Genomic DNA, 16,393 nt, shown 5'->3' with positions numbered 1-16,393 from the left:
CCCACCCAAACCCCATCCCATGCACACGCAACACAGGAAAACTAAGACCTGTAGAAGAAAGAGTTGCAAATTTTTCTTGGGGTCTTACTGCGCAGGTGGGGCAGATCGATAAAGGGTAAAAGAGGAAAAGAGCGGCTGAGCAGCACCACCCCATGTGATCCTTGTGTGCCAGGAAACTCCACGAAGGCTCCAAAGGAAAACACTGAGAAGGTACTTTTCCAGGCTCGCTTTCTTGAGAGGTGTTGGTAAAATGGGCTTTCATGTATTATACAAAGTTGGCCAAAACATCCAGTCTTCACCAGAATTGTTTTACGATTACCACCTGATATCAAACCTCTTCTGCTTAATAAAACCAATGTTTCTCACAGCTATAATTTCATTTGATGAAAATGTATCTAAGTCATTCGGGAAACTATTTTAAGGAATTAAAGCAAATTAAGTGTGCCTGCAATTCTTACTGGGGATACCAACAGTCTTCCCCTTGCCCTATAATTACTGACTTTTTGGATACTTCTGTTAAATTGAGCTTGTTATTAGAACATGTGAACCATAAAAGCTGTAACTTGAAAAGCATTTTCAGAGAAATTTATTTTTTTCAAAATGTCAACTTGATAAGCAAATCTTTGAAAAAGATTTGAATAATTTGTTTGCAAAAGTACAAAGAAATGAGACCTAAGAAAGACTAATGAGCTATCAGTGGCACTCTAAATCCTAAGGTGTTAATTATCTCAGATTTCCAAAAGGCTTCTTACCCCGAGGCATGCTCAGTTTTTGATTGTGCAGTTCATGTTTCTATTTTTGATTGTGTATTCCACAACATCTATTAAGTTTTCCTTCCCTTAAATTCCAACAATTTGTGCCGTGTAAGAGATGCTTACATTAGGCCCAGATGACAATTTTAGATGTATTAGGGTATATTTTTCTTCTGCTGTTCTGTAAGTATATTTGGGACATGTATTCGAGCACCTCTCACCCAGCTTCCATATTATGCATATAATAAAATCTGCTGAACAAATGAGTAAACATCAGTTAGAGACCAGAAATAAACTCTACTGCAAACTCTGGCATACAGGAAAATTAAAAGCTCATCTCTCTGTTTTCTGTAACTCCTCTTAATTCCTATTTACAAGTTGGGAAGTTCTTCCTTCTTGAAATTGCTCAAGCAGGGTTATGGCATGATTCTGGAATTAATACGGTGGCAAAGTGATGAGGGCTGGGCTGCCGAGCACCTCTGGTCTCCAAATCACCCATGCACACCTTAGCGTGACTGTCATTAAATCCAGCTGTTATTCTCAGTCCTTGAGCTATCTGACATTGGCTGTATTCAACATCGATAAAAGCTCTCTCCTTCCTGAATCAGGTGATTTCCTTGGCTTCCATGATTTCATCTCTCCTGGTTTTCCTCTTTCCTCTCTGGTTACACATTCTTTTGCTCCCCCGTGCTCCTCCATTTTTACCAAATCATTAAGTGCTACAGTTCCATGAGATTTGGTTCAATGATCTACTTTATCTTTAGGTAATTCCAACTCCAATCAAAAATTGTATCACAGGCCTGGAGTCTTCTATGATATCCAAAACATACACTAACCTCCCATTTGACATCTTCATTTGAACATCTCAAAGACAGCTCAAATTTAATATTGGCATCACCACACATAACTTCCTTCACCCATCCCACCCAAACTGCTCTTGTTCTAGAATTCCTTTCTCCAACATACACACAGTTGCATGGAACATTGCCACCATGTAGTTGCATGGATTAGTACCACCACCCATGCAACTAGCACCTCCACACACAGCTCCACGGAATGGCACCAACACCAACACAGATATAAAAATCACTAGGTTTCTATTTCTCTCATCCCTCAGCCAGTTCACCATCAAGACTTGAAAATGTTACCTCAAGCCGAGCCACTATCATCATCTCTGATCTGAACCAGAGCTACGGACTCCAGTGCCTTCCTACACTCATAAATGCCCTCTTCCAATCAGAAGCCATAGTTAGCCTTCCAGATGCTATCTTTTCCTTATTAAAATCCTTCCTCAGTGGCTTCCTACTGTTCTTGGGATAAAGACCAGTAACCCTTACAGGTCCAGGTGTGGTCCTGCCCTCCCTGCTCTCCAGCATCAGCCTCTCCCACCCCCACACCCTGCATTCTCACTGGCGCTCTGCACCACACTGTACCTCGCATCACTGTTTCCTCTCAACACTGTACTGGACCTCTACACATGATTTTTTTTTCACTTACTTGATGCCTTCTCTGATCTCTGGCTTTCACGTTAACTTGTCATATCCTTCAGATTCCCAGCCCCAATTTCTCAGGGAAGGCTTTTCTGCCATCCTAGCCCCCCAGAGTAGGTCAAAACCTTTCTTCACACTTTTCATAACACCATGAACCTCTTCTTCTCAGCATTTATTTCTATTGTAATTTGACCCTTATTAGTGGAATCATTTGATGAATGCCTGTCACTTCTACTAGAGTGTCAGCTCAAAGATGACAAAGATCTAATCTGTCTTCTTCACCATTGAATCATCAGCACCTGGCCCAGTGCCTGACATTTAACAGATGTCCAGTAATACGTGCCAAATGAGCATTCTTGACAGAATAAAATAATATTCATGAGAAAACTGGCAATGCTTTTTAAGCAAAAACACCAATGACAGCATGTTTAAAAAACAACACCACTGCAGAATACTTCATGTCTTTCTCCTTGAAATGAGAGCATGGGGGTGGGGGTGGGGGATGGGGAGGGAGAGGTCACACAAGCAGAACAGGTGTGCCCCATGAGTCACAGCTATTCATCAGCATTAGGGACTGAGTACTGGAAAACATAGGTGGTGGTCAGAATGATACTGCTTCCATCCTCATTACGGTCACACCAAGGGAGAGATGATAATGGGAAGAAAGGCTTGCTCTCCCCAGTGATAGAGGAGCAACCATTAGCTCCTCAGGCTCTGCTGCTAATCATAACAGTAGACAGCAAAGATTCACTGAGTGCCTACTTTGGGCCAGACAAGGAAACTTATGTATATTCTTGTACTTGATCCACATTATTGTATGGCAAAGTGGATATAATTGTCCCCAGGATAAGAATGAGGATACTTGGGTTTAAAGAGATAAATAACTTTCCTAAGATCTAACAACTAGTAAATGAAAGAACCAAGTTTCAACCTTAGGCCTGTCTGTCTTCAAAGCCATTCCACTGAAAAACCCCACTGTTGCTGCTGCTGCTGCCGCTGCTGCACCAAGAAAGGCAGCTACGAGCAGCCAAAGCCCACTGGCTGCGGAGCAGGTAAGTGGCTGGTGATCAGTGTAGTACAATGGCAGCTTTATTATCGCTGGTCATCAAAGAGGGCCAGAGCAGCCAGCAGCAGTAATGACAGCATGGAGAAAGTTGCATGCGGCGTCTACAGTACAGCTGAAGCACATGAGAAGGCTGGATCCCAGAGGAAAAGGTCTCCACTGGGTGGCGCGCCAGGACTCTCCGGCAGGGAACAACAGGGGACCAAGTAGCACTGAGGTCTGGTCCTGATGCTGATGGGCCTTAGCCAGACATCGTGCTGTTTTGTCTCCAATACGGAATTATTCCTATGACTTTCTTTCACTACGTTGGTGGCCAGAGAAATCCCTGATAAAACCAAACAAACAAATTTGGGAGTATGTTGTTTTGGGAAAACTCAACTTGGAAAAATATAATACAGATAAATTACTGGATTCCTTTAAACAGCCAGCTCCTGGAGGCTTTACAGGTTTTTATTTTATTTTTAAATAAATTACAAAATGTTTGACATAGAGGCTTAAGAATCAGACGTACATAATACTAGAGGTCATATGGAAATCAGTATCTCCTAAAAGCATGTTTATTTAGAGCCTGGGAAAGGGAAACGGTTCATATTGGGAAGAATTAGAAGGCAGGTGGGGAAATGCTTTCTGAGACTAATTAAGCCACAGGTCTTAGTCACTGGAGGTTTTTAGACAGGAGAGTGAAATTATGGAAGCCAAATTTCTAAAAATAATACTCTGACAGCAGTTCACAGAAAGGGATGAAGGAAAAAAAGTGGTACAGAGAGACCAGTGAAGGAGCTGTAGTGCTGAGGACCCAAATGAGAACAGCAGCCAAGAGGCTGGAAGTGGAGAGGATACTGGGAAGGAGAAACTGAGAGGTCCTGATCCTGAATATTGAGGTAATACTCTAGTTATCTGCAAATAAGGTCAGATGCACATGAAATATGGCAGTATTTTAATTTTATACAAACACATATCTCCTTTAACCCATCTTTGCTGAGCACTTGTGCTCAAATGTCTAGAAAAGGCAAATTTATTGACACAGAGGCAGATCAGAGCCTATCTAGGATGGAGTGAAAGTGAGCACAAAGGAACTCTTGGGGATGACAGAAATGTTATAAAAGTGGATTGTGGTGATGGCTGCACAACTCTACATACATTTGCTAAAAATTATTGAAATTGTACTTCAGTATAGTGAGTGAATTTTATGGTATATAAATATCCCCCAGTAAAGCCGTTCTTAAAAAGTGATGAGCTATAGAAAAGGAACGGTAATTTAGGTTCAGGAGAATTGAGAGGGAAGGGATGGGACTTGTGGGTAGATTGCAGCTTTAAATAGGGTGATCACAGCGAATCTCATAGGGAAGGTGACCTAAAGAAGGTAGGAAAGTGAGCCTGGGGACAGCCAGGAGGAGGCATCATGACAGAGGGAACCAGGAACAATGTGCACAGGTTCTAAGGAGAAAAGGATGCGGCCAGTAAAACCAGGGCACAAGTGGACATGGAAAGAGAAGAGGATGAGGACAGGGGATGAGAAATGGGGTGGAGAATGTTGGTTCTTGGTATAGAAGCTCTGGCAGTTTTGAGCAAAAGAGTACCGAGAATTAACTCAGGTTTCAAAAGGATCACTTTGACTGCTGTACTGAGAAGAGTCTTTGGAAGGCATAGGAGACCAGCTGGGAATCAGCTGCAGTAATTTAAGTAAGAGGTGATGCTAACTGGGACAATGCTGGCAGTAGGGAGGAGGCGAGAAACAGTATACTTTGAAGGTAGAGCCAACACAATTTCCTGAATGCCTGAATGTGAGCTGTAAGAGAAAGAAACCAAGAATGGCTCCAAGGTTTGGGGCCTGAGCAGCTAAAGATGGGGAAGCTCTGGATGAGGCAGTTTTGGGGAAAAAAATTTTTAAAGCATGTATTAGGGACTTTGCTACTCAGCTCTATTATATATGCCAAAATCACTGCACATAACTTTGGTAACCTTCTTTAAAAGATCAACTTTACTATAGGGTAGGTTTCCTTCTAATTCATTCATTAGTTGTATTTTAGAAGAATGATTTGACCATGCAACTTGTAGAAATGTTTACTTAAAATCCTGATTCTTGGCCTTACGTTTTCCTTGGGATTGCTGAATAGCTTATATTCTTAACAACTTAGTTATACTTCTAATGACATTAGACTTAGCCTGCCTGGAAAGGTCCTGTGACCTTTTGGTATAGTGACACCAAATAGCAGTCAGTCACTCATTCCTGAGTTGTTCTCCTTAAAGGGATCAGCTGAGCTGGGAAAAGGTCCATTCAATGGATGTTGGGATATGTTAATGAAATCTACCTCCTATAAACGTTATCAATGTCAAAGCTAAATTCATGAAGCATCACAAAGAAGGGCCAAAATTCAAGGTCAATCTCTATTGTGAATTATTTCTCCTAAGGAGAAAGCTACTATAAAGAATTAAAGGTAGAAAAATTAAAGTCTTATCTGGAGATTTAAATAATACCTACTCTCATTCCACAATGTAAAATAGAGATTTTTCTTTCTTAACTTGTAAATTTATATGTTTGGTTCTATTTGTTCTGCACATTTGGTCACCAGACTTCTCTATGGGATCATTATCATTAATACATGAGTTAGAAATACACATTAAACTCAGCAGCTGTGCCCAAGGCTATTAGTTCCTATAATTTGGTACAGATGGCCAAAAAGATGATTTTGGCAGAATGGCCAAGTGCTAACCACCTAATCGAGGCTGCAGCCTCAAAACCAACTCATCCAATTTTATAGTTATCTTCATTCCCACCTCTCTTTCTCTTCTTTTTCTCTATCCCTATTTACCTCTTACCTGTCCTTGACATAAAAGGCAGAAGAAAACATCCTAACTCCAACTTATCAAAGTTCTAAACACAACATTTCACCTGATTTTCTAGGGAGGAAAAGGTAACTCAGGAAAATAATTCCAGTTCTGAAATGGTCATTCTTTAGGTCAAAAGAGTTTTTCTTCAACTCAAAAACATTCCTAAATATTAATTTTTTTATGAAGGCTCCCTAGCAAACAGATCTTTCCTGCAATAGAGATTAATCAGTTCTGTAGCTAACTCATAATCAGAGAAACCAATACAATAGTCATAATAGTGACTAAATTACCAAGGACAGATAAATATAAATATGATATCTGCCCTTCTCTCACACACCTCAAAATGACTTCTCTTAAAGCTGTAAGCAGGCAACATCTTCACCATGTATAACTGATGATTTTCATATGTGTCTAAAATTCATTTATAATTTCACAGTCTAAGGTCAAGGTTTATTTTTCTCCTTATCTATGTATTGGTGCTTAACATTTTTATAGCTTCTCAAAATGCCTCATATTCAAATGTTTTGATGCTTTAAGATCATAATTAAGAAGGTCATAAAATTCCCCTCAGACATAAAAGATGAACACACATAGTCACATACTGTTTCAGCCAATCTCTAAGGACAGAATATCACATTTAAAAGCCTATTAAAAACCTGCAAAGCACATTCTGAACCTTCCCAAAAATAAAGAGCAAATGACAATTCAAAATTGTAGCTTCTCTGTTGTCAAAATCCTGCCACAAAGATCTATACTATTCTGCCTGTTAATCAATGACTCATAAGATTTCATCCACAGTAGAAATAGCATTCTTCAGTTGGTTTATATAATGCCGTGTAATCGCCATCAATGTTCTAAATCCAAAAAGGTATAAAATCAAAAGCATCTCATTTTATTCTATGCAGAAATGTACATTCTTAAATCAGTTGAACTACTTCAATGTTGGACAATAAGGACATTTATAAAGATGCTGTCTGGAGCAATCCACCTTAGTAGCTATACCTAAATTTGAGTGGAAAATCATTACTTCGGTTTCAGCAGTGAAGACATTAATCACACATCCCAACTTCTATCCAGACAAGACACTTGTTTAGAATATAGCCTGCAATGTTTAAATGTCCACTGAGTGTCCACAGAACTGTGTGACCTCAGAACTGATTTGACTTGCTATTTTTTGTTAAATGTGAATGACAAGAAAGCTGAGGCCCAGATCCAGGTGGCACGTCTGGTACTTGGAAGGTAGAAATAAGCAGCAGAGTGTAAGTCACTGCACTCTAGACCTGCAGCTCCCAAATTAGATCATCAGAATCCCTCAGGGGAGGCTTTTTAAATGCACAGTGGCTCAGCACCAAAGCAGATCCCAAAACTATAATTATAGAGACTTTAGTAATCTTTATGTTTAAAACAACTCCAGGCATTTTGAAGGCCATGCTGGTTGCAAACCTCTATCTGTAGAATAGTGACAATGATTTTCTAAATCAATTCCCTAATAGTGATATGATTTTCTAAAGCAAGTTTCCAGAATGGCCTATCAAAAGCCGTAACAGAGTACTTCTAATATAAACAGAGTATTTTTAAAATATATATTATTTTGTTCTCATGATTCTTAATGTAATTCCAATTTACAAAGAAGGAGACAAGCACAGAGTTCTGAAATCAACTCTCCCCACCCAACCCCTGCACTCCACCTGCTGTGCATGGGCAGAGCTGGAAACTCTAGGAAACCCAAGTGCCCTTGCTCTCCCAATCCACCTCATTGTGCCCATTCCCCAGTCTTACTTCACAGAAATGCTATCAGTCTGGGATTTTCAGTTCTGCTCTGTGACCCAAGCAACTACAGGTAGGAACAGCTTTAAGAAAAGGTTTTATCACTCTGGTATTGTTCTTAGGAAAGCTGGAAGGTGGCCAAGGAAGGAAAGGTGGCTGGCTCCTGTGAGAGGATCCCCTTTCTTGGTTGAGATACGAGTGGGTATAGTGCCAGCACACCAAAAGACCCTCTCCTGGAACTCTCAATATATCCCCATCCATGAAGTCAACCACGAGACTCCAGATAAGAAGAGAGAGGCACTTGGTCCGAAAAACATTCTCGAGTCAATGAGACTTCGGCTTCCTAAATATCCTGGTCAACAGTTGGTCCAACCCCTGAAGTGGGCTCACTTAGTGTTAAGATGGAAGAGGACCTCTTACATCCTTGCCTCTGTCTCCATCAAAGAAGGGCACAGTGTACCAAAAGCTGCTGACTGAAGTGCTGCAACTTCATACAAGCAAAGAATCATGGTAACAAAAGTCAGAAGCAATCACAGGATATGGTTTTCCAAAAAGAGCTCAACAAAAAGGAAGAAAAAGAATTCCAAGAATACCATACCAAAAAGAAAATTACAGTAATCAAGGCGTATATCTAGAGGGTCTGCAAATTTCATGCCCCATTAGGTCCAAGGGTAAAGTAAGTCCTTTTCAAAGGCAATATGCAGAGCTGATGCTACTATATAGGTAAACCATTTAACTATCTCCTCCTGTCCCAGTGCGTTGCTCACCAAACCTTCAGCCACAAGAAGTGAAGGTGCTGGCCAAAGAATTCCACTCACATCTTCAAATCTGTTGACAGTTACGTACATCAAATATATTAATATTCCATTTTAAAGCAATTAATAAGACGTAAAGACAATAAATTGACTGCAGACTTCTGGTAAGCAACATTGAGAGAGCAACACGAAATATAGAAATCAAAAATTGATAACTTTGTGAAAGATCACAAGGTCAGAGGAGGGAAATTTATCATAAAACCCTACAGATGACACTACAATTCAAAATTAGAATTTCAATGAAAACGCGAGTTAAATGCTGTGTAGAAAGGACTTAGGGCTGTGCATGAGTTTCTCAAATGACATTTGATCAATTAGGAAGCCCTATCTGTAGGTAATATTAAATACCTTTAAGAAATGATAAATTGCTTTGACCTAAAGCTAGAGAAGATAAGCTATGTCCAAATTAAATCAGATTGTAGATAATTAATGTTTTCATAGAATCAGAAAACCAAAACTTTCATTCCACATTTCTTTAGGCTTTGAATTCTCAAAAAACTATTCAGCCATATCAGCTCAACTAGTGAATCTTTGCAGCCAAAGGGTTACTAAACTATATCTACACTACTACCTATCATAAAAACAGCATTTTTAAAAATGTCTCCTTTCAGGAAATGTCAAAAACAGAGTAGATGATGAAGCAAGTCAAAGAAAGACTCTATCAAAAAAAATCTCTTCGAATCAGTCACCTGCCTCAATTATGAACCTAAATTTCCAAAACAATAACCATAGATGTCACTTAGGAAGTGGCTGAGAATGTGCTCATATTTAAAGTAAGTTTTTTTTTTTCTTTAGTAATACGATTTTCTAACTTTGCTGGTCTGTGAATTGGATATAAACAAAATATGACATGTATGTCATTTTGGCTACCATATTTCTCATTGGAGGATTCACACCTCATTACAAGTAATATCCACTATATACTGAATTTTTTTTTAATTTTTTTACTATATTTTTTTCTGGATTCATAGAGGGTAAAGGATATTTTGACTTTGACAAATTATCAAAAATTTAGCATTATCAACTCCCTAAGCCTTTCTTATTTTAGGTATCTAAACTAATGTTATGTTACTCACCAATTACTAAAAATCCATGTGAATTATTAAATTGTAATACGTGTAAATTGTAACACACACACACACACACACACACACACACACACACACACATTCATACCACAGCATGCTTACCACAAGAAGTAGTCTTTTCTGTAAGGATGTGCTTTGTAATTCATTCTATAATAAAAATAGAAATTAGCTTGGTACATGGGTTCCTAAAATTTACTGGCTACCTTCCTATAAATGTTCTTTGCTATCACTACTGCAAAAGTTGCCAGTATGGTGAGCTGCTAGTGCTTCCCGTTGCTGCCTGGGTTACCCCAAGCCTGAGAGCTGAGTGCAGGAACTTCGAAAAAAGTCAAGACACACTAACCTCATTTGCATTCCTTGGTCATCAGAGAACCAAACAATATCAAAAAGGCAGAAAAATTAATCTGCCACTGTGAAGGCAAGGAGTTGCTTGGCAGGGGTAGGGCACAAGACAGATAGTGGTACAGAGGTGGAAAAAAAAAAACTTAATTTAACTAAGAAAGTATTCTCTTTGGGAAGACTTTAATCCTATCTGACTTGAAAGCGAATTTGAATTTGATGGGGGTTTTTTTCTTTGAGCCTGGTGAGCTCTTGACCTTTTCACAAAATCTACATAATTCAGCATGAAAGGAAACCCCTAATTGTCTAAAAGATGTAAGAAACTAGAACTTGACCTCACAGAAAGGCTAGGAGGTCCATACCTGCCAGGTACTTGGAGCTGCTTTTATTAAACCCATAGCGGACACAAGGAGTAGCTCTGCGATTTTTACAGATGGGGACCCGTTAAAGAGATCTTAAAATAGAGCCTCAGTGAGCTGCCTAGGCAGAAGGAAAGTGACCCTCCCTCCTTTCCTAGTGGCCAGTCTGGGGCTCCAGGAGCAGCAGAAGAGAGGGAGAAGTGGCTTACCAAAGAGGTGACACCATTAACCCTACCATATGCGCCCCTCTCCCCAGGAGAGACCACTGCTCACTCAAGCTTCATTACAGGAAGAGGCTAGCTCCTTTCTAAGGCCGGTGGACCAGATTAGGACATTTTATATAGTATACGAAATTGATGTGAATTCTACCCTCGTTCTGAGGAAAGCAAAGGTAAGAGGGGAGAGGCAATGGGAAAGATTTAATAAGTACTGAGACTTTATTATGCACCAGGCATTGTTCTAGTTGTTTCCTTTGCATATCTTATTTAATCTCAGAATAGCACATTTTACAGATGAGGAAAAGGAGGGGATATGTAGCTAGACTATAACAATAGAGCCAAAAGGTGTTGGATTTAGTATTCAAATTCAGGCTCCAAGGCTCATGTTCTTCCAGCTGTGTCATAATACCTTACAGACAATCAAAGAACCAAGACTCCTAAATAACAAGGGTCCTAAGTAATGATTTAAAATGAGGTACCAGAACTTGTGTCATAAAAAAATTGCACAATGCTTCCTCCACTGCTCCTGATGTCTGTTCCATTAGCATTGACTATGTTCCCACTGAAACAATCTGCCAGGATCAAATGACTTATTCTATCAATATCCTGTATCCCAAACCGGTTGTACTGTGGGAGGGCGGGGGGAAAGCCCTGCCTCAAAGTAACTGGAACTGGCTCATCTGGCATGAAAACTAGAATATATTATGCCTCCAATAAACATGTAGGAAAATATCAAGAGGCTATGAAAACTGCCAAAGATTTTCCTTCTTCATTTAAAAATTATCTTATTGGGTTGGTAATTCCAATCTTGCAAAGCTATTTTAAATAAATTTACAGCTTTTAGTGCTTCTGCCATATGCAGAACTAATCTGATTCCAAGTCAAGTTTGCAAAACTGTTATTTTTTTTTTTTTACAGATAGTTCTTTTAAAAATCTCACCAAAATTTATAGTGCCATATGTCTAAATAAAATTAAACTAAATACATTAATGCATGGCAATGTGCACATGAAACGATGCAAGAACAAAAGATGGAAAAAGTTGAGTGCTTGCTCTGCCTCTTAAAGGGTGAAGATCTCAGCAAGAAGGGTATATAAATAAAGGACCTGATTAGAAATGAAAGAACCAAGGAAAAGGTGAACAAAATGAATGTCATCTACTACTTTCCAATAAGAGGGAAAATAAGATGTTCTAGGATAAACTCTCAAGTTCTACTCCCCAAACCTGAAGAAATTCTAAAATAATGCAAACCAGTTACATAAAGAGAAGAAAGAGGAAAAGGCACTGCCTGACATGGAGACAAAAGCAGTTCTATCTCCACTGTCGCCAAAGAGCCCGGTTTAATAAGAAAGGAAAGCTGGGCTCCTTACATCTTTTGCTCCTAATATTTCCCATTACTTCCCCCAATATATCTTCAAATTCTCCTCTGTGTCTGCAGCTCCTCGCTCAGTCTCCTTTACCAATTTGTCTTCCTTCACCCCTCCCACACATTCCCAATTCCAGCTCCTTGCTGCTCTCCATCTCTGAGACTATGTTTCTTCCCACAGCTTGGTCATCCCTTCATCTACAATGATTAATTCAACAGTATCAGATATCTGCTCATGATCCTCTCAACTCACATTTCCTACTGACTGTCTGGCAGAGCCTCCCCTTACCAAAGGGATCTTTGTTTAATATAGTCAGACTCAACTATCCAATAATCCTCCTCATCCACAGTACTCACTTGATCTCCACAATCAGAATATTTTTATTTTTCTATATTGGTGCTTCTGTGGAATTTTGTATCTGTATTGCATCATTTAACACAGAACCGCCTCAAAATCACAATTATATACATGTCTATAACCTCCACTAGGTAACTGGCAGAGAAGGATGGGTGTGAAGTAAGAGGAGATGCTGAAGTTTAAATTTTCTTTCTTTGATCCAGTTTAACTTCACAGAATCTTGGATTCTTCATCTGTAAAGTGGAAATAAGATGCCTACTGAAAGGGATGTTGTAAAGACAATACAGAAAGTACCTTGCATGTAGAAGGGGTTAGAAAAATGGAAGTTAGTCAGGAACAGTATGTCTGTTTGCTCTGAATTCTTGAGGGAGGTTACCATCAGAGCACTCAGCCAAGACTTTGTTATATTAGTATCAATTAAGATCTGTATAGCTCTTTACTAGAGGGGCAACATATTTTCATGCATTGAAAACTGAAATGCATGTATTTATTATTAAAGCATTCTTCTAGAGGGTGATTTCAGACTAAGAGAACTGTCCAAATCTCATTTGTTTTTTTTTTATTTTAAACAACATCTCTTTGGATCCACAAAAGAAACAACATAAATAAAGTACTCCTTTTGGACCACTAGGTCTGCTTCAGAGAAATCCACAGACATCTCTATAGCTTTAGTAGAAATATGAGAAAGTGGCAGCTTCTAAAAAGGTATTCACTTTATTACAAGATCATTTATGGAGTAAACAGCATTTTCTCTGCCAGAGTTCTGGAAGTGAATGTCCCTTTGAGTTCCCATTTATGTTTTCATTCCTTTGGGATCTTACAGCATTTTGCGGTGGCTTTTAACAACATTCCTAAAGCCTTAATGGGAAGTTTTCTCTGAAAGGTTCAGAATGCTCCTTTTTCTGATCAACTTTTTATTCCACCTCTTCCTTCTAATGACTTTATTATACACTTCTTAGTCCTATGCCTAGAGCAAAAATTAAGCCTGGGACATAAGAAGTTTTAAATTGTAAATGGTTTTGTTTTACCGGATTCAAAAATTCCCATTTTGGAGCATTTCATGCTCATTTATTTTCTCTGAGGTATAAAAGAGAGACCTAGGAACCTTCAAAACCAAACTTGGACCTGTTTATTGAAGAAAAAATGTGGAGCATTTTTTAGAAATTTTAATATCAAGATCAGAAAATTCCTAATTATTCTTACAATGACAAATGTATTTGTTCACACCGACATTTTATCAGAAAAAAAAAAAACAGCTTAAAACTGAATGAGATCTCAGTAGTTATCGACTGCAAATGGGCAGGCAATGGGCCACGTGGGACCCAGATACATTTTTAATGTGGTCCTCACAGATTTTAAAATTAAGGATATTTCACATTAAAAAATACCTGGAAACTTCTGTTTTCCTTGAAAAACTAGAATTTTTTAGAACTGGGGTGGCCATAATCAGGTACAGTCCAGCAGGAGCTCCCCCTCTGTACTGGTTTGCCCTTTCCAGAAGCCACAATTCATAGCCCCTTTCTCACATGTGTTCTCCATCTGGGATGCTCCACTCCTTCATCTCACCTGTCAGATTCTTGCAAACATTGGAAATGAAGATATAGGATATTTTTAAAGGCAAAGAGCTTAAATCCAGAGAGGGCTTCCCCATTCACTAACTCTGATCTTCAGCAAGCTCTGAGTTTCAGGTCTCTCAGTTTTAAAATGAAGATAATTCCCTGACCTCACAAGGTTGTTATGGAGAATAGACGGGAAGTGTTGGAAAAGTACTTTGTAAACTGTAATGTAAAATGTTTGTCTTCCTTCCTCATTTCCCAGCCCCCTTTCAGTTGCATAAATCCCCTCTACCTACCTCAGTTATTATTGGCTCCCTCGATCTTCATATTATTACACTCTGTATGATATCATTTAAGGCCTAAATAAAAATAATTTCATATATGTCCTTATGTCATTTAATAAAAAAGTAGAAAAGATAAACATATGAAAGGAAAACAAAATGAATTGTTGAATGCTGGTGGATCTTTATTGGGTCGTTTCTGTTTGTGATGTAGGTATGAAATTAGTGCAAAGTGTAATTACCAGATAGCTGACGCCTTCAAATGTCTTCTTATTCAGTCATCCACTACACACCTGAGGTCTCAAGGTAAAAATGACAGCTCAGTTATTACTGGTTCCTGTGAGATACAAGTACTGACCTCCTTGTGCCTCACTCAATGCTCCAGTAAAGGACCCAATCCATCAGAAAACAACAACAGGATGTATAAGCCTTTCCCTGTGCCTCCTTCCTCTTTACATTGAATATGAGCTCCAAAAACTTAGATTCTGGAGTATTAAGTTATGGCACACATTTTGTATTTATATCTATCTACATGCAGATATGTCAAAAAATCAATAGGAGACTTTTAAAAAATCTCAGAAATGGGCAGAGGTGCAGAAAACTGCACTAAAATAATGCAGTGGATACAGAACTGTTAGCAAAGATGTATGTTATCAATTCTATTTCCTTGCTTTAGAAATTTCACATATGTATCTCTGTTCCAGTCAATTTACAACAGAAGCTCATCCGTGTGTGGGGAACCACAATTAATTCATCTTCTGCTTTCAATGTTAAGATAATCAGGCCTAAGTGAACTACAAAATAAAATGTGGAAATAGAGCGGAAGAAGGGATTTTAATTGGAATCAGATTTCTTTATAAGATCAGCAAAATGAGAGTAATTTATGATTCAAGACACATTCGTTGAAAAATTCATCTGACGAATCTTTTTTAAAGCATACCGTACAGTGCAATTATCGCTTTTCTTGAAGTTGAATGAAATCGTCGCCTGAATACAGATTAACGAATGTCAAATCATCACATGGTCCTCAGTGTGATTTTTTAAAATCAAAATAAATAACATCATTGAAGAAACCAGTTATTTCAATAGCTGTCCCAAGGCTGATGTTTAAGCAAGTCTCCTTGGCAACCAAGGAGCACAGTGTAGCTTGGGCTGGGGGAAGGGGAGAAAGAGGGTGAGCAACTCCAGGGTTGGTAGAATAAGTAACCGGGAGTAGTACTTGTGCCCGCTAGACGACGCTGGTGGAGGCTGCATGGGCTGAATGCCCCTAAAATTCCAATCAACTCCGGTCTCGACCCGACGGGTGCACCCGCAGCCTCCCACCTTTTACCTCCTGTCTGCAAGCACCAACCCCGAACAGGTTACAAGGAGAGAGAGACTGACTTACCCGATGAGGTGAGCGTCCTGCTGGGTTATGTACCCGAGGCGGCAGCACAGGCACCGGGCTCTCCCCAAAGCACAATGGCTCTGCTTCGCCCCACGATGCTGAGGTTAAGAGAAGCCGCAGTAGCTTCACTCTGCGGATTTGGGGATGCAGTTGTGAAGAACCAGCGCGCTGGCGTTCGTGTGTGTGTGTGTGCGTGTGTGTGCGCGCGCGCGTGTGTGTGTGTGTGTGTGTTCACGCGCGCGCGCCTGCGCGCTCCCGGACTCGCGCGCGGGGAAACAGCGTTTCCTAGTAAAGTGACAGCAGCAGACAGCACTGCAGGTGACGCGTCCGGATCGCTCTGCCCCAGGCGGCCGCGTCAGCCTAGAGACGCACTTCGGCGGACCCCCGCGGGCTCAGACTGCCTGGCGGCTCCGCCCCCTCCCGCCTCGGGCGAGCCGGCGCGCAGGCTCCCCTCCTCCACCCTCCTCCACCCTCCTCCACCGCCGGCGAGGCGCGCATGCCGCACACCCCCCACCCTGCCGCCGGCGAGCTGGCGCGCGCCCGCTCTCCCCGGAAGTCCCCCTCCTCCGCGCTCCCGGGTTCTCGCTCTCCCGCACCTGCGCTGGCGGCCGCTGGGTCACATGCGCAGCCTGCAGCTTCAGCTGCGGCCCCTCTGGCGACGACCGAGACCCAGGAAACCAGCCTGCATGCTCCCAGACTCTGTTCCCAAGGCTAGCGAGCAACC

General features: G+C 40.4%; 1 protein-coding gene across 8 annotated transcripts in view; it reads right to left on the bottom strand.

Moving 5' to 3' along the window:
- Positions 1-16,083, bottom strand: part of KLHL32 (kelch like family member 32) — a 180,388-nt gene extending 164,305 nt beyond the window's left edge. For 4 of the 8 annotated variants that reach the window (XR_004950742.1, XR_004950743.1, XM_036220168.1 and 1 more), the window contains exon 1: positions 15,670-16,083. The gene's annotated coding sequence lies outside the window, so the exon portion shown is untranslated. The remainder of the gene's footprint in view (positions 1-15,669) is intronic. The other 4 variants (XM_036220150.1, XM_036220152.1, XM_036220153.1 and 1 more) reach the window with 2 other exon arrangements.
- Positions 16,084-16,393: the final 310 nt, after the last annotated feature.

This window comes from Rousettus aegyptiacus, unplaced genomic scaffold (assembly GCF_014176215.1).
Source record: "Rousettus aegyptiacus isolate mRouAeg1 unplaced genomic scaffold, mRouAeg1.p scaffold_m13_p_1, whole genome shotgun sequence".
NCBI classification, from domain to species: Eukaryota; Metazoa; Chordata; class Mammalia; order Chiroptera; family Pteropodidae; genus Rousettus; species Rousettus aegyptiacus.
This window is presented reverse-complemented; position numbering and strand designations above follow the sequence as displayed.